The sequence below is a fragment of the Vicugna pacos genome, unplaced genomic scaffold (assembly GCF_048564905.1).
Source record: "Vicugna pacos unplaced genomic scaffold, VicPac4 scaffold_20, whole genome shotgun sequence".
NCBI classification, from domain to species: Eukaryota; Metazoa; Chordata; class Mammalia; order Artiodactyla; family Camelidae; genus Vicugna; species Vicugna pacos.
The window spans coordinates 93,103,835-93,124,254 of NW_027328741.1; positions in this window are offsets into that span (position 1 = coordinate 93,103,835).

The following is a 20,420-nucleotide window of genomic DNA, read 5'->3' on the forward strand; positions in this document are numbered from 1 at the left end:
GCTTATGGATTGTATACAATGTGAGGATCTATTCTAATCTATCTTTTACATGATCAATCTCCCCTGCACTACTTATTCAGGAGAATGTCTATTCTTCATTTTATACTCTTGCTTCCTTTTTCATGGGTTAATTGATCATAGGTGTGAGGGATTATATCTGGTTGCTCTATCCTCTTCTATTGATTGGTGTCTGTTTTTGAGCCAGTTTCATGTTGTTTAAATTACTAAAGCTTTGTTGGACTGTTTAATTCAGAGAACTATACACTATTAGATTTAATACTCTTTTTCAAGATTATATTGGCAACTAATGGTCTATGTGGTTACATAAAAATTTTGAAATTAACTGTTCTATTAACTGGAAAAATCTCATGGGTACTTTGACATGAATGACGCAAAATGTAGATTGCATTGGGTAGTATGTTTGTTTCAACCACATTGTATCACATCATTAACATAAGAGGAATTTTCATTTCTTTGGGTCAGTTTTAATTTCCTTCACCAATGTTTTCTATTTTTTAACGTATAGGTTTTCTCCTTATTTGTTAACTTCATTTCTATGTATTCTATTCATATATATGTAATTATATATATTATATTTGTAAACACGTTTACTAAACAAATACAACAGGCAGAAGACAGTGGTAAGACATATTTAAAGTCCTGAATGAAAGAAAGCTGTAATCTAAGATAATTTATCAAGCAAGGCTATCCTTTAGAATAGAAGGAGAGATAAATAACTTCCACTAAAGCAAGTACTAAAAGAATTTAGCAACAGAAAAAGAAATATTGAAAGATCGACTCTAAAAAAAAAATGAAGCAGGCTTCTATAGAAAGGAGAAAGGCATAATTAGAAAGGCAATAGCTACAATGTCTTACAATAGAATAAATATGATGTTGCAGAACAGGACATCAAAAATTTTAAGGATCAGAGAGTGAAACAGGACAATAAAGAGTATTTCCTTATTGTTTCTGTTCTCTACAGAAGGGGTTAGAATTTGTATTCCTATCAGTTAAAATAAAAAGATAAATAAAGGGTCAATATACATACAAAACAGGGTGGCCATAAGTCAAAACTTACAATGAAGTCACAAAACCAAAAAGAAACCAAGATAATAGAAGAAAACTTATCAAGCCACAAAAAGAAAATGAAATGAACAAAAAGGAAATACCAAATCAACTGGAAAATGAAGTACAAAATGGAAATGAACACCAGTCTATCAATAATTATCACAAATGTTAATGGACTCAGTGCTTGAATCAAAAGATATATATTGTCAGATGGGATAATATAACGAGACTCTACATTATGAAGCATACAAGAGTCCCACTTTTGTAAGAGGAACAAAAATTAATTGAAAGTCAGAAGATGGAAAAGTATATTGAATGCAAATGGACATGACAAGAAAGCAGGACTAGCAGTACAGACTTCACACAAAATAGACTTTGCAAAAAATGTCATAGAGAAAGATAAACAAGGACATGAAATAATGATTAAAGGAGAAATAAAAAATGAGGGTATTAAACTCATTAAGATATATGCACTCAATATAGGAGCACCTAAATACATTTAGCAAATACTAATAGATGAAAAGGGAGAAATGGATGGGAACACAATCCCATTTGGAGACTATATCTCCCCATTACCATCACTAGACTGGTCTTTCAGACAGAAATTAAATAAGGGAAAAAAGATACAAACAGATACGATAAAATAATTGGAGTTGGTTCATATTTTCAACACAGTACTCCTCCCCAAAACAGAATATACATTCTTTTCAAGTTCACATGGAATATTTTCTAGAAAAGATTATGTACTCATGCACAGAAGAATCCTCAACGAATTTAAGAAAATAAAACAAATTTGAAGCATCTTTTCTGAGTATAATACCATGAAACTAGATATCCTTCACAGAAAAACAGTGTGAAAAAATGACAGTATGTAAATTAAACACCATGTTACTATAACAAGTAGGGGAGGTGAAGAAGTAAAAGAAGAAATTAAAAATATCTTGAGAAATATGTCAAAATACTACACAAAGTGAATGGAATACATTTAAAGCAGGCTTAAGAGGTAAGTTTATAGTGACAACCATCCTCAAATTAAAAGAGCAATTTCAAATAAATAATCAAATGTTCTATGTATACTAATCATGAAAAGAAGAGCAAACAAAACCAAAACTCAGCAGAAAGAGAGATATAAGAAAGAACAATGAAGAAAGAATTGAAATACACATTAAAAAATAGAAAAAATCAATTAAAGTCTTTTTTGAAATAGTAAGCATAATTCACGAAATTCTGGACAGGCTCACCAACAAGAAAAGAGAGAGAACACAAATAACATAAGAAATGAAAATGCAGAAACTACAAAGAGTACAACAAATTTGCATAATATCATAAGTGAACAACATGAGCAACAGTATGGAAACAAAATGGATAACCAGGAATAAATGGAGATGTTTTTGAAAACATTCAGCCCACCAATATTGCATCAAGAAGAAATTAACCATTTGAACTGTCAGATCACCAGAAATTGAATAGAATTATCAATAAAATAAAAAATCTCTGCAAGCAAAATTCAAACCAAACTAGATTCACTGGGGAATTTGACCAAACATACAGAGAAAAATACATACCAGTCCTCCTCAAACTATTCCAAAAATTGATATGGAGAGAGTACACCCAAACTCACACCGTCAGGCCAAAATCAACCTGATAAAAAACAGGACAAAGACACCACCCCAAGAGAAAACTATAGGCCAATAACATTGATAAACATTGATGTAAATGTCCTTAAGAAAGTATTAACAAACAGAATCCAACAGCATGTAAAAAAGATTATACACCATGGTAATGTTACTTCATCCCAGGAAAACTAGGATGGTTTAACTTATGCAAATAAATCAATCAATTTTAATACACCATATCAATAACCGAGAGGACAAAAAACCACATGATCATCTCAGTAGATGCAGAAATAACATTTGAGAAAAATTAACACCTATTTGCAGTAAAAGTTCTTGTAACAGTGTGCTAGAGGGACCATATCTCAACATAATGAAAGCTATTTATGACAAACATATAGCCAGCAAAATACTCAATGGTGAAAAACTGAAACACTTCCAACAAAAACCTGAGACAAGACAAGGTTGCCCATTCTCACAATTTCAATTCAATACAGTCTTGGAATTCCTAGCCACAATGATCAGGCAAGGAAAAGAAATAAAAGGATTCAGACTGGAAAAGAAGATGTAAAATTGTCATGATATGCAGACATGACACTATATATTGAAAACTGTAAAAGCTTCACAAAAAATTACTAAGGCTAAAAAAGGAACTGGGCAAGGTACCCAGAGTAATGTACAAAAAGGTGGTGAATGAAATATACATGGAGAACTAGAAAATATTGATTGAGGAAATCAAAAAAGATTTGAAGAATTGAAAACATACCCAATGGTCTCATAATGGAAGAAACAAAATGGTTAAAATGTTCATATTGCCCAAGGCAATCCACAGACTTAATGTGATTTCCTATCAAATTATGCCAAACTTCTCTTTTTGGGACTGAAACAAATGATTCTAAGATTTACATAGAGTCATAAAAGATCCATAATTTCCAAAGCAATATTAATGAAAAACAAAGAGGTTGGAGGAATAAACCACCAGTTCTCCATACACTATTGCAGAGCTACAATGAACAAAATGACAAGATATTCATACAGAAAGAGGCTTATGGACCAAAAGAACAGAATAGAGGGCCTAGGAATAAATCTACAGGCCTATGTTCTATTAATTTTTGACAAAGTAGCCAGGAATATGACAGAGAAAAGACCATCTCTTCACCAAATGATGTTGGGAATCTGGATAGCAGCATGCAGAGCAATGGAGTTAGAACACTCCTTCACTCCATACACAAGAATAAACTCAAAATGGCTTGAAGACTTAAATGTAAGGCAAAACACAGTAAATCACCTAGAAGAAAATATTGGCAAAACACTCTGAGATAAATCTCAGCAATGATCTCCTAGAATAGCCTACCCAGGGAAGGGATGTAAGAGCAAAATTAATAAATGGGACCTAATTAAACTTATAAGCTTTTGCACAGCAAAGGGAACCATAAACAAAGCAAAATGACAACCTGCAGGATTAAAGAAAATATGTAGAAATGTGCAACTGACAAAGGCTTAATTTCCAAATTACAAAGATTTCATACAAACTATTAATAATACTTAAAAAAAACAAGAAACCCAATTTGAAAATGGGCAGAAGCCCTAAACAAGCAATTCTCCAATAGAGACATACAAATGCCACATAGATATATAAAAAAAAATTGCTCACTACCATTATCAGAGAAGGGTAAATTAAAACTATAATAAGTATCACCTCACAACAGTCACAATGGCCATCATTCAAAATTCCACAAACATTAAATCCTGGGGTATCTGTGGAGAAAGATGACCCTCTTACACTGTTGGAAAAAATGTAGTTTGGTGCAGGCATTGTGGAAACCAGGGTGGGGTTTCCTCAAAAGAATAAAAATAGACTTAACTTACGATCCAGCAATCCCACTTCTGGGTATAAATCAAAGGGAACCCTAATTCAAAAAGACATCTATACCCCAATGTTCTTTGCAGTGCTATATACAAGAGCCACGACATGGAAGCAACCTAATTGTCCAACAACACATAACAGTATTCAGAAGTTATCCCGTATTTACACAATGGAATAATATTCTGCATTAAAAAATGATAAAACAATGACATTTGCAGCAAAATGGATGTCCACAAAAAGTGTCATTCTAATTGAAGTAAGCCAGAAAAAGAAAGAAAAATAATCCATGACATGATATATGCGGAACCTTAAAAATAAATTTGGATGAGGAGACTATGATTTCATCTACAAAACTGAAACACACTCACAGATTTACTAAACAATTTTAAGATTACAGCGGAAAGGGGATGTGAGAGGATATATTTGGGAGCTGTAGATTCATAAATTTTTTCCACTATATATAAAAGTAAATTTTTTCAAAATTTCTCTTGTATAACACAGGGCAGTAAGTCAAATATTGTGAAGTAATGTTTAATAGGCACATAAATATATGCATGTATTGGGACACTGTGCTATACACCACAGATTGACACATTGTAAATGGCAGTACTTCAATGATAAATAAATGAATAAATATGCAAATAAATATATAAATAATAACTAAATAAAAATATTTAATAATAAATGAAATAAAAAGATTCACACTACTTAAATTTACACCTCATGGATCTAGGAGAAAACAGAAAGAATAAAGAAGAAAATTGAATGAATGAGAGTATGGCAAATAACAAGAGATGCAATTGGAAAGGTAGAAAAAAATATACCTAAGTCTGTTTCTTTTAAACATAAACTAGGCATATGTTTAGGTTGGCTAAGAAAATATAGACTCAAATAAAATTAGAAATAAAAGATAAGATATTACCACTGATGTTGTAGAGATGCAAAACATCATAAGAAATTACCACTAGCCAACGATTTGAATGACCTAGAACTAAAGACATATTCCCAGAAACATATGTTTTCCAATACTGAATCAAGAAGTAATTAGAAAGATAATAGAGCAAAAGTGTGTTTGAGTAAGTCAATAATCCAAACTTCCAAAACCAGAAAAAATTTACAAAACGCCTTTACTGGTGAATTCTGTCATACAATTGAAGACAATTTTTCACCAATTCTTCCCCAAATCTTCCAAGAGTTTGAAGGGGGTGAAAGATTCCAAACATATTTTATGATGTGAGCTTTATTTGCTTAACAAAGCTAGAAAGGACATTATACGCAAAAAATAGAATATTATCTCTGATGTACATATGTGCCAAAATTCTCAACAAAACACAAGCAAAATGAATTCAACAACACATTTAATGTATCATAAACATACATGAGTAAAGGTATATATCCCTGGGTTTAAGGATACTTCAAAATATTCCAATCAATAAAGGTGACATGCCACACTAATGGAATGAGAAATAAAACTCACACAATCATCTCAATAAGTGCGGAAAGAGCATTGTATATAATACAACATCCTTTTAAAATACTCCCAACAAATTAAATTTGCCCTGTCAGTGGCACGATATAATTTACACACAAACACTGTGTGGATAGAAGCGAAGCAGTTCTCTGTTTTTTGATTCTTAGAAGAAGGGTTTATATAGGACATGCACAATGCCTCACATATAATCTAGGTTATAACAATGTTAATAATCTTAAGCTATTTATGTTCCCATGCTCCTGCAGTAAGCGCAGGATGTTAAATGATCAAGAATTGTTTTAAAGTTCATCACGGAACTTCATTAATTAGGCCATCTCTTATCCAGCCGGCTTTGCCTGTCTTGGGATGTCCTCCTCTGACGATCTTACCCAGCATAGGCTATCCAGCCATCCATACTGGATATATTGAGTAGACCATTTGTTATCCAGCCTGGATATGTGACATTCCTCACAGATTGTTTATCAGTTCAGCCCATGGGCTTATTCTCTAGAACCTTCAGACAGGGGCCTACAAACCAAACATCCCTTGACAGAAAACTGGATGAAGAAAATTTGATGTATATATGCAATGGAATCTGTACTTTGCATTCCTATCAACAGTGTCCACGCTGTTCCTTTTTCTCCACAATCTCACCAACATCTATTAGTTTTCTTTTTGATGAGAGCCTTCTAACAAGTGTGAGATCTTGTCTCATTTTAGGTTTATGACTTTCCTAATAATTTATAACTCTGAACACATTTTCATGTATTTTATAGCCAACTGTATGTGTTCTGAAGAAAATTGATTCAGATCTATCTATTCAGTTCCTATGGACATTTTTTTTTTAAATTGGATTGTTTGCTCTTTTTTATGTTGTTTTGGGGTAAGAGTTTGCCATATATTTTGGATATTAACACTTGATTGAAAATTATCACTTAAAAATATGTTCTACCATTGTGTTGCTTGACTGTTCAGTTTATTGATCATTTCTTCTGCATTGTAAATCTGTTTAGTGTGACACAATCATATTTTGTTAGTTTTACTTCTGCTTTCCTTGACAGAGGAGGCATATGTAGAATCAAATTAAATCCAATATCAGAGTGTACTTCTTATATTTTACCCTAGGATTCTTTAATTTCAGGTTTTATGTTTCATATGCCCATGAGTGGGATTGCTGTGTCATATGATAGGTCTATTTTTATTATTTAAATGAACTTCCATAATGTTTCCAAAGTTGTTTCACAAATTTTATTTCCCACCAACAGCATTGGAGAGTCCCTGTTTCTCCACAACTTCCCCAGTCTTTATTACTTGTAGACATTTGGATGACAGCCCTTCTCACTAGTGTGAGGTAAAACATTATTTTATTTTTGTCTTGCCTTTGTATAATGATTTGCAATGTGAGCACGTTTTTATATTCCTGTTTGTCATCTGTGTGTCCCTTTTAGAGAATTGTCTTCTGCTCATTTTCTGGCTGAGTTGTTTGTAGATTTTTGAAATGGTGTTGCATGAACATTCTGTGTATTTTAGAAATTAGCCTCTTATTGATAACATTGTTTCCTAATGTATTCTCCCATTTGAACTCCATCTTTTCATTTTGTATATTTTGCTGTTTAGAAGCTTTTAAGTTTAATTAGGACCTACTTGTTTATTTTAACTTTATTGTTTTCAGCTTGGGAGTGTGACATAAGAAAATTTTGCTAAAATTTTTGTTTTGTTTAGCCTATGTTAGATTCCAGAAGTTTTATTGTGTCATGTATTAGATTCAGATATTTAAAACATTTTGAATTTATTCTTGCATAGTGTGAGGGATTGTTCTAATTTTATTGGTTTACATGTAACTGTTTAGCTTTCTCAACATCACTTGCTGGAGACTGTCTTTAAGGCATTGTATATTTTTGTTTCCTTTGTCATAGTTTAGTTGACCATAGGTGTGATGTTTTATTCCTACTTCTATGTTCTGTTCCAGTGATATAGATGTTTGTTTCTTTTCCAGTATTGTGCTGTTTTGATTGCTGAATTTTTGTAATATAATCTGAGATGAGGAAGGGTTATGGTTATGCCTCCAACTTTGTTCTTTTAACTCATTGTTTCTTTAGCAGTTCTGGTCCTTTTGAAGATCCATTCAAATCATAGGACTGTTTTTAGTTCTGTGGAAAATATCATGTAGTTCGATCTGAATAAATTTATATCTGTAGACATATTTTGTAGTATGTATATTTTAACAATATTAATTCCTCTAAACGAAGACCTTGAGATTTCTTTCCATTTCCTTGCATCATCTACAAATTTCTTTATAAGTGTCCTATAGATTTTATTATGTTGGATTTTCCTTAGGTTTTTCATGTTTTGATCTGATTTCATATGGATTTTTTAAAATAATGGAATATATTATTGTTAGTGTAAAGAAATATGACAGTTTTTTATATTAATCATGAATCATGATACTTTGCTAAATGCCTTTATTAGTTTTAGTTGTTCTGGTGTGGAGAATCTTTAGGGATCTCTATATAGATTATCATGTCATCCAAAATAATAACAGTTTTACTTCATTCAATCCAACTTGACTAACTTTATTTCTTGTCCAATTGCTGTTACTAGGACTTCCCATACTGTGTTTAAGAGAAATGGTGAGATCGGGCATCCTTGTCTTATTCCTTAATTTGGCTTTCAGTTTTCACTTTTGTATATTACATTGTCTGGGGTTTGTAAGTAATGACTTTAGTTATGTTGAGATATGTTTCCTGAATCCTACTTTGGAAAGAGTTTTCTGTTGTTGTTGCTGTTGTTGTTGTTGTTGTTGTTGTTGCTGTTGTTGTTTTAATAAATAAATGTTGAATTTTCTGAAATAATTTTATGGATTTATTGAGATGACCACGTCATTTTCTCTTTTCCTTTTGTTAATGTAGTGTATCAAACTGATTGATTTCTTCATGTTGAACAATTCTTGTGACCCTGCCATGAATCCAAGTGATCATGGTGGATGATTCATTTTTGCTATTACTGGATTTAGTTTGCTAATAATATTTTGTAGAATTTTTGCATCTAAATCTGTCAAATTTATTTGCTTGAAGTTCCCTTTGCCTGTAGTATGTTTGTTTGCTTTGCTATCAGGGTGATGAATTTTTCATAGGATTAATTTGGGAGTTTCCCACATCTTCACTATTTGTGAATAGTTTGAAGAGTATAAGTTCTGCTTTGTATTTTTATTCTCCACATGATTTGTTTAAATCTGCACTTACAAATGATCAAAAAGCACATGAAAAAATGTTCAATATCACTAATTATCAGAGAAATGCAAGTCAAAACTACAATGAGGTATCACCTCACACCAGTCAGAATGGCTGTCATTCAAAAATCCAAAAATGACAAATGCTGGAGAGGCTGTGGAGAAAGGGGAACCCTCCTACACTGCTGGTGGGAATGCAGTTTGGTGCAGCCATTATGGAAAACAGTGTGGAGATTCCTCAAAAGACTAGGAATAGACTTACCATATGACCCAGGAATCCCACTCCTGGGCTTGTACCCAGAAGGAAATCTACTTCAGGATGACACCTGCACCCCAATGTTCATAGCAGCACTGTTTACAATAGCCAAGACACGGAAACAGCCTAAATGTCCATCAACAGGTGACTGGATAAAGAAGAGGTGGTATATTTATACAATGGAATACTACTCAGCCATAAAAACCGACAACATAATGCCATTTGCAGCAACATGGATGCTCCTAGAGAATATCATTCTAAGTGAAGTAAGCCAGAAATAGAAAGAAAAATACCATATGAGATTGCTCATATGTGGAATCTAAAAAACAAAAACAAACAAACAAACAAAAACAAAGAATAAATACAGGACAGAAATAGACTCATGGACAGAGAATACATACTTGTGGTTACCGGGGTGGGGTAGAGGGTGGGAAGGGATAGACTGGGATTTCAAAATTGTAGAATAGATAAACAAGATTACACTGTATAGCACAGGGAAATATACACAAAATGTTATGATAAATCACAGAGAAAAAAAGTGACAATGAGTGTGTATATGTCCCTGAATGACTGAAAAATTGTGCTGAACACTTGAATTTGACACAACACTGTAAAATGATTATGAATCCATAAAAAATGTAAAAAAATCTGCACTTCTATTTAACGATTTTTTTAAATGCAGATTCTTTCATCTAGAAAGCAGTTTGTTCAAATTATTTGTTTCTCCTTATTTCTGTCTCTTTCTAGACATTTGTCTATTTCTTCAAATTTGTCAAGATTATTCGAATGTAAGTGTTGACAAAATGATCCCTTTTTTGTATATCTGAGGTAACAATTGTTATTTCTCATCTTTTATATCTTACTTAATTTCTTTGGGGCATCTCTCTATTCTTCATGATGCACGTACCTAGAGGCTTTTTTATTTTGTTTATCTTAAAAAAAAAACAAAAAAAATCTTCGGTTTTACTGCACTTTTTTCATAGTTTTCTTTTTCTCTCTAATGTATATTTACACCTGTAATATTTAGGAACATGTTTTTTAATTTTTTTAAATTTTCTTTATTGATTTACTGTCATTTTACAAACTGCCTCCAATCCCAGTGTAGAGCACAGTTTTGCAGTTACAATGAACAAATATACATTTTTTGTCCCATTTTTTCCACTGTGGGCTTCCGTAAGAACTTTTATATATTTCCCTGTGCTATAAAGTACATTCCTGTTTATCTATTCTACAATTTAGACCTCCCAGTCTATCCCTTCCCACACCCCGCCCCCTTGGCTAACAAAAGCTAGTATTCTATGTCTGCGAGTCTATTGCTGTTCTGTATTTGTCCTTTTTTTGTCTTGTTTTGTTTTGTTTTTTGATTCCACTGATGAGCCATCTAATATGGCATAATTTTTTCTCTTTCTGGCTTACTTCACTTAGACTGATTTTCTCCTGGACCATCCATGTTGCTGAAAATGGAGTTATGTTTTCGCTTTATATGGCTGACCAGTATCCCATTGTATAAATATACCACCTCTTCTTTATCTAGTCAAATGTCGATGGATATTTAGGCTGTTTCCATGTCTTGGCTATTGTAAATAGTGCTGGCTATGAACATTGATGTGCAGGTGTCATCCTGAACTAGGGTTCCTTCATGATTTATGGCCAGGAGTGGGTTTCCTGGGTCATATGGTAAGTCTATTCCTAGGTTTTTGAGTAATCTTCATCCTGTTTTCCACCCTTGCCAGACCAATCTGCATTGCCGCCAGCAGTGAAGGAGGATTCCCTTTTCTCCACAGCCTCTCCAGCATTTGTCATTGTGGATTTATGAATGGTGGCCATTCTGACTGGTGTGAGGTGATACCTCATTGTAGTTTTGATTTGCATTTCTCTGACAATCAGTGATATTGAGCATTTTCTGATGTGCCTTTTGATCATTTGTATGTCTTCCTTGGAAAATTTCTTGTTTAGGTCTTCTGCCAATTTTTGCATTGGGTGATTTATTTTTTCTTATTCAGTTGGATGAGCTGCTTATATACTCTGGAGATCAAGTCTTTGTCGGTTTCATATTCAGAATTTTTTCCATTCTGTAAGTTTTTTTTTGTTTTACTTCCAGTTTCTTTGCTGTGCAGAAGCTTGTAAGCTTCATTAAGTCTCATTTGTTTATCCTTGCTTTTATTTTTTCTTCAAGAAAATTTATGAGACGTATGTCAGATACTCTTTTGCCTATATTTTCCATTAGGAAGTTTATTGTATCTTGTATTATAAATAAGTCTTTGTTCCATTCTGAGTTTATTTTGTGTATGGTGTTCTACCTTCATTGGGAGTGTTCTAGCTTCATTGATTTACATGCTGCTGTCCAGTTTTCCCAACACCAGTTGCTGAAGGGACAGTCTCTCTTCCATTGTATTTTCTTGCCTCCTTTGTCAAAGATTAATTGACCAAAAGTTGGTGGGAATATTTCTGGGCTCTCAATTCAGTTCCATTGGCCTATATGTATAATTTCCTACCAATACAATGCTGTCATGTTGACTGCAGTTCTATAGTATTATCTGAATTGTTAGCGTTAAGAAATGCCACTGATTTTTTAAACTTAATCTTGTAACCTGCTACATTGCTGAATTCTTCGATCAGCTGTAGTAGTTTTTGTCTGGATTTTGTACGGTTTTCTATATATAGTAACATATTTTCTGCATATAGTGAGACTTTTACCACTTACTTTCAAATTTGCATTCCTTTTACCTCTTTCTCTTGTTTGATTACTGTGGCTAGGTCTTCCCAGTCTATGTCGAGTCGGAATGTTGATAGTGTCCATCCTTTTACTGTCCCAGATTTTAGTGTGAAGATTTTGACTTTCTCACCATTCAGTACAATGCTGGCTGTAGGTTTGTAATCTATAGCTCTTATGATGCTGAGATATGTTGCCTCTATGCCCAATTTGTGACATTTTTTATCATAAGTGTGTGTTGAATTTTATCAAATGCTTTTCCTGCATCTATTGAGATGATCATGTGGTTTTGGTCCTTTCTCTTGTTGATGTGCTGTATTACATTGATTAATTTGCATATGTTGGACCACCCCTGTGTCTCTGGCATGATCCCCACTTGGTCATGATGCATAATATTTTTTCTGTGTTTTTGGGTTCTTTTCGCTACTATTTTGGTGAGGATATTGGCGTCTGTGTTCATCAGTGATATTGGCTTATAATTGTTTTGTTTCGTATTGTCTTTGCCTGATTGTGGTATCAGGGTGATTGTGGCTTCATAGAATGACTTTGAGAGTATTCCTTCTTTTTCAATTTTCTGGAAGAGTTTGAGAAGGACTGGTATGAGTTCTTCTATGCATGTTTGGTAGAATTCTGTAGTGAAGCCGTCCGGTCCTGGACTGTTATTTGTAGGGAGGTTTTATATTGTTATTTTGATTTCATTTCTAGTGCTCAGTTTGTTGAAGGGGTCAGTTACTTCTTGATTCAGTCTTGATGGACAGTATGTTTCCAGAAACTTGTCCATCTCCTCTAGGTTATCCAGTTTGGTTTAATATAGTTTTCATAATATTCTCATATGATATTCTGTATTTATTAATTGTAAATTCTACCTTCTCCTTTCATATTTTGGCAATTTGTGCTTTCTCTCTTTTCTTGTTTTTGAGTTTGGCCTGAGGTTTGTCGATTTTACTTACTTTTTCAAAAAGCCAGCCTTTGGATTGGTTGAATTTTTCCTATGGTCTTTTTAAACTCTATTTTATTTATTTCCTCCCCAATATTGATGATTTCCTTCCTTCTGCTGCCTTTAGGTTTTTTTTTCTCCTTTTTCTAGTTCATTCTCCTGATGGGTTAAATTGTTTATTTGTGGTTGTTCTTCTTTTCTGAGAAAGGCCTGTATTGCTATAACCTCACCTCTCAACACTGCTTTTGATGTGTCCCATAAATTTTGTGTGGTTTTGCTTTCATTTTCTTTTGTCTCAAGGTATATTTTCATTTCAGCGTTGATTTCTTTTTTGACCCATATTTTTTTAATAACATATTGTTTAATCCCCATGTTTTCCTTTTGTTCTCCTTTGTTTCTCTGTTGTTGATTTCTAGCTTCATGACATTGTGGTCAGTAAAGATGCTTGAGGTAATTTTTATCTTCTTAAAGTTGCTGAGGTTTCTTTTGTGCCCAAGTATATCATGAATCCTGGAAAATGTCCACGTGCACTTGAAAAGATTGTATGTACTATTTTGTGGGGGGTGCAATGCTCTGAAAATATCCACCAAGTGTAATATTTCTATTGTATCATTTAACTTCTCTGTTGTTTAATTTATTTTCTATCTCGATGATCTGTCCAGTGATGTTACTGTAGTTTTGAAATCTCCAACAATGATTAGATTCCCATCACTATCCCCCTTTATATCTGTCATTAATTATTTCATGTACTTAGGTAGTCCTCTATTTGTTGCCTATGTATTAAAGGGTGTGATATCCTCATCTGTATCACTCCATCAATCATTATAAAATATCCTTCTTTATCTTTCTTTGTGGCCTTTGTTTTAGTGTCTTTTGTCTGAAGTCAGTACTGCAACAACTGCTTTTTTGGCTTTTCCATTTGTATGGAATACCCTTTTCCATCCTTTCACTTTCAATCTATATTTTTCCTTCTCGCTGAGGTGGGTCTCTTGTATGCAGCATATTGAAGGTTCTTGCTATACTATCCAGCCTGCCACTCAATGACATTGACTAGAACATTTAGTCTATTAACATTTAATTTATCGATGATATGTTTGTGTTTATTGCCATTTTTGCCTTATCTTTGAAGTTGATTTGGTATTTCCTCTTTGTTCATTTGATCTTCCTTTTTTGGTTTGGTCATTTTTCTTTATATTATCATGAAAATTATTTAATTTTAGTGACTCCCTGAATATGTTTTTGTCTTGTTTTTGCACTTTTATATAGTCTATTAGAACATTAGTATAATTGATTTTATTAAACTGATAGTAACATGATCTCAAATACATCCTACTGAGAACAAAATATTTTAAAAGGAAAGACCCCCCAAAGAAATTCTCTATTTTCCTGCCTCCCTCTCCCACTGTCAATGATTTCTATGTCTTGTTTTAAAATTTTGTGTTTATTTTATTTGTAGTTTATGAGTTATCACCTTTCCAGCTGTGAGTTTCACATTTCTGTAGCATCCTGCTGCTTTTCTTTTTAGAGTAGGCTTTCAATATTTCTTTTAGCATGGGTCTAGTGTTGCTAAACTCTTGTAGCTTTTTCTTGTCTGTGAAATTTTTTATGTCTCCTTCTACCATAGAGGATAGCCTTGTTGGTTAAAGTATCCATGGGTATATCATTTTTTTTCATTCAGGAGTTTGAATATATCTTGCCACTCCCTTCTGTTCTGTAGTATTTGTGTTGTGAAATCAGCTGTGAGCCTTATGGGGATTCCCTTGTAACTCTCTGAGATTCACTTGCTGCCTTTAGTATAATTTCTTTATCCTTGACTCTGGCCATCTTAATTATATGTCTTGCTGTGAGTTTATTTGAGTTCTTCCTGTTTGGGACCCACTGAGCTTCCTGTACTTGGATATCTGATCCCTTCTTTAAGTTTGGGAAGTTCTCAGTCATGATTTTTCAAACACCTTTGCAATGCACTTTGATCATCCCTCCCCTTTTGGGACTTCTACCACACCAAGTTTGGCATGCTTTCTATTAACCCATATGTATCTTGTGCTTTTTTAATCTGATTCTTGATGTTTCTCTTGTAGCTATTCTGATTAGGTGCTTTCTATTGTCCTGTCTTCTAGGTCACTAATTCATTCCTCTGCATTATCTAGTCAGCTTTGCGACCCCTTTAGATCATTCCTCATCTCAGTCAATGGATTTACTTATTCTACTCGGCTCTTCTTTATAGCTTCCATTTGATTTTTAACATATTTTACATCTCTAAACACTATCTTTTATTTCCTCCAGTAATTTGATCACTCCTCTTTTGAAATCTTGATCTAGTAGGCTATTGATGTCTATTTCACTGATCACTCTTTCAGGGGATTTCTCTTGTTCTTTTAATTGGGAATGGTTTGTCTGCTTCTTTATCTTGCTCCTACCTCTCTGACACTGTGATGTAGTATGTTATCTACTGTGGTCCTAATGGAGTTTATCTACCTAATGCCTATGTAGTAATACAACTAAAAAAGAGAAAAAAGAAAGAGGGAGACAAAGAATTTTAAAGAAGTGGTAATAAATGTTTGAAAACTTTGTATAATACATAATAGAAGAGCAAGTTGAAGCAGAGTTTTGAAAAATAATAATAATAAAAATATTTTTATAAATTTCAATGGGATTTAAAAGGGGGTATATATAATTGTCTAAGAAATAAATATTAATATGGTAATAGGAAATGAAACAGGTAAAAACAGATTAAAACAAGGGGGTGGTCAGAGTGTCCTGGATACTGTGTACTGTTAATGTGAACTCTTTCTGTATTCATCATGGTTTGGAAGCTCAGCTTGCTTTTTCCAGAAACCCTACATTGGAGTCCACATCTGTGCAGCTCCCAGGTCCTGTCGGCAAGCAGATCACTCCTACTCCCAAAACTGGTTCCAGAGCAGCTCTCTTTACTGTGAGCTGTCTTGTCACTGCCCTGACTGATACCTCAGTCACATGTTTCAGACTGAACAGGCAGTAGTGTTCATCAACCCTCTCCCAGCCACATGGTCAGGGACTGCATTACAGCCCAAAATTTGGCAGGCCATCAGCCCCCTCAGGGTGATGGTCTCTCCTCTGCTATGTGCCCTGTCACTGGTCTGGGCCAAAACCCAGCTCCTTGATTGCCTTGGCAGAGCAAGTTCTCTGAGGAAATAAGACAGAAAGATCTTATATGTCTCAGGCTGTAGACAAGTCCCCATCTGGCTCTTAAGGCTGCTAAGTCCTTAGGAGTGAATGGAGGTTTTGCTCTCACTGCTGCCAGGGTGCAAAGCACCAGAGGCTTTGGTGGCTGTGTCTGAGCCCCAGGTCTCTTGTCCTAGATAATTTGTGGATTTTCAGAGATTCGGAATGCACCTTTCCCCTCACAGGGCTAGTCTGCCCTGTTGTTTAATGGAGGGCCCAGGTTGTTTTGCCCTGTGCAACCACAGCAATGGCACACAGCCCCCTCCGTTCCCCCTGGCTGCCTCAGTGCAGCCATCATCATTTTCCACCCAGGTCGGGAAGCATGGCCCTGACCCCAGCTGCCAGGTTGCCTCTTGGGCTTGGTGTCATAGGGATCCTCTGTCCCTGTTTATCTTAGTACTGTCAGTCAACTTATAATCTATAGAGGTTCAATTCTTGGAGGCTCCTCCTTCATCCTGCCGACTTCTCAGTTGGAGAGGGGAAACTCAGTGAATGAGCACCAGTCCTTCTTTGCTGCTCCCTCACTGTGGGACCTGTCCCAATCTGTTTTGCCTTTTCTTCTTTCTTTCTTCATTGTCTTCTACCAGATTTTTTACATCTTTATCTTTTGGGACCTGCCCCAATCTGTTTTGCCTTTTCTTCTTAATTCATTTTCTTTTACCAGATTTTTTGCATCTTTATCTTTTGAAGAGGACAATATTCTATCAGAGTACTGCAGGTTCTCTGGTTAATTGAGTAGGTCTGTGAATGTGAGTCTTGATGCATTTGTGGGAAAGGGTGAGCTACGAGCATCCTTCTGCTCCACCATTTTCACATCCCCCACAAAAAGTCTCACTTTATGGTGGAAGTTAAACACAACCAGTAAATAGATGGAAAAGATGTTTCATGGAAATGACAAGAAAGTGCAGTTTGCAGTGATCAACTCATACAAAATACATTTTAAAATAAGGGCCACAGTGAAAGTTAAATATGAGATTATAAATAAAAAAGAGATCAATATAAAAATACAGTATTACACTCATTAAATTATATATGGACCCAACACAGTAGATCCTAAGAATAAAAAGAAATATTAGACAGGAAGGAATTAATTCATTATAAAATTATAATAGTAGATGTGTTGAACACCTCACTATTCTGATGGCCAATTCATCTCAAAAGAATATTTGTAAGGAAACAGAGGTCTTAATGGCATATTAGAACATTTGAACCTAACTCATTTATTGGACACTGCATCAGAAAAGGAGAACACATAAAATTCTCAAGTGTGCACAGGATGTTATCTAAGGAATTAACTGCACATTATGTCATAAAATGAGCCTCAGGAGCTTTAAGCAAATACAGATTACAGCAAATATTTTTCCATATATAAAATTATGGAAATATGCATCAACTCTAGAAAGAAGAAGAGGGTAAGCACAAATATGAGATTAAACCTCATCCTTTAAAAAATAAAATAAAACAAGTTCAATGATGAAATCAAAGAGGTAATAAAATCATACATGGAGACAAATTACATTGAAAACAGAGCTTCATCAAATATATGGGATGCAGCAAAGGCAAATCTAACAAGGAAGTTTAGAACAATTGAGGCCTTCTACAAGGAAAAAGAAAAAACTCACACAAAGGATAATGTTAACCACCCAAAATAAATGGATATAATAATAAACAAAACACAAAGGCAGTAGAGTGAGTAATCTTTAATGATTAGGTTGAAAATAAATAAATTAAAAATTAAATAAAAATTCATAAAATCAACAGTTATTTTTCTTAAATATATTAACAAATTGATAAACATTTAACCAGGTTTATAAAGAAATACAGAGTCGACCCAAGCAAAATAAGAAATGAAATATTAGAAATAATTTCTGATAGTACAGAAATGCAAACAAAGATTATGAAATCACTCTGAGCAGTTACGTGACAACTAACTGGACGACCTTAAAGAAATGGACAAATTTCTTTAAACTCTACAGCCTGTCAACACTGAATAAAAAGAAAACTGAAAACTTGAAAAGAGCAATCAGCATAATTTAAATAAAATCTATAGTTTTAAAATCATCCTTTGAACAAAATGCCTGGATGCCTTCACTAAAACCTCTTTCCTCTCAACTATTTCAAAAAATGTATTAGGAAGGAAAATCCCCAAAGTTATTCTATGAGGCCACAAATAACATGATAACAAAACCAGTCAAAGACACTACCAGAAAAAGAAATGAAAATGTAAAGCCAATATCCTTGAGGAATATACATTAAAAAATTCTCAACATAACATCAACAAATTAATCCAGCAATACATAGAAAGGATTATACACGATGATCAGTTGGTTTCCGTCCAGAGTCACAGGGATGGTTCAACATACACAAGTAAATCAGCATGACACATATTTTATAAAGGAAGTACAAAATTCACAGGACCATGTCAATACACACAGAAAAAGCATTAGACAAAATTCAACATACATTCATGATCAGAACTCTCATGAAAGAGAGTAAAATGGGAACATCTCTCAACATAATATAGGCCACTTATAACAATTTATAATACTTAGGGGAAAAGCTGAAAACATTCTGGGTAAATTCTGGAATAAGACAAGGATTTTTACTCTCAGCACTGCTATTCCATAGTAAAAGAAGAAAGGAAAAGGAAAGAAAAAGAAGAAAAAGAAATGCAAAATGGAAAGAAAGAGCAAAATTGGCACCAGTACTGATGACATAACAATCTACATAGAGTCCTAAGTTCTCCACACAGACTAACATCAACAATAAATTATTTCAACAAGGGAGCAGGGTACAAGATTAATGTAAATTTGTCTCTTGCATTTCTACACGTTAATCATGAGATACCCTAAAATGGACGTTGAAAGCAATACTATTTAAAATCCCATTCCCCCGAATACCTTGGAATAAATATAACCACATATATGAAAGATCTAAACACTGAAAATTAGAAAACATTGACAAAGAAATTAAAAATGATTCAAAGAAATGGAAAGATGTCTTGTGCTCTTGGATTGAAGGAGTTAATATTGTTAACATGGCCGAAATGCACAAAGAAGCCTACAGATTTAGTGCAATTCCTGTTACGAAGCTGTAGTATTTCCCACAGAACCAGAAAATAAATAACTCTAAGTTTTACATGAAGCCATTAAAAATTGTCAAAATGATCTTGAGTAAAGACAACAAATCTGGAGGAATAAACCTCCCAGAGTCCTTACTATAGTACAAAGCTACAGTAATAAAAGCTGCATGGCATTGGCACAGAGATATAATCAATAAAATCAGATAGAGAGCCTAGAAATAATTCCACACACCTATGAGCACTGAATCAATGATAAATGAGGCAAGACTACACAATGGAGGAAAGACAGTCTTGTCAATGGATGGTGTTTGGAAAGCTGGACATCTACATGTAAAACAGTGAAATGAGAGCATTCCCTGACATCGTATGCAAAAATAAACTCCAAGTGTATTAAGGACCTAAATGTAAGACCTGATACTGTATAACATCTAGAAGGGGATATAGGTGATACACTATTGGATATATATCATAGGAATATTTTCTTGTATCAGTCTCCTAAGGCAAAAGAAATAAAAGCAAAAAAAAGCAAGTGAGACCTAAATAAACTTGAAAACTTCTGCACAGCTAAGGACAATTTGAATGAAATGAGAACACTGCCTGTGTAATTGGAGAACATATTTGCAAATAATGCAAGTGACCAGGGGATAATAGATGCAAGTTAATAGATGTAACATGGATTTAGATTACACAACTTAATGTGAAAAACAAAAACGCAATCAAAAAAAGAGCAGAGTACTTGAGTTAATATTTTTCCAAAGAAAACCTACAGATGAGTAACTTGCTAGTGATAAAATTGCTCAACATTACTGATTATTAGTTAATAGCAGGTCAAAACCACAATGAGGTATCACTTCACACTGGTCAAATGGCTATTATCAAAAAGTCAAAAAATAGAAACTGTTGGAGATGATTTGGAAGAAACAAATCACTTGTATACTCTTGGTAGGAATGTAAATTGGTAGAACTCCTTTGGAAAACAATAT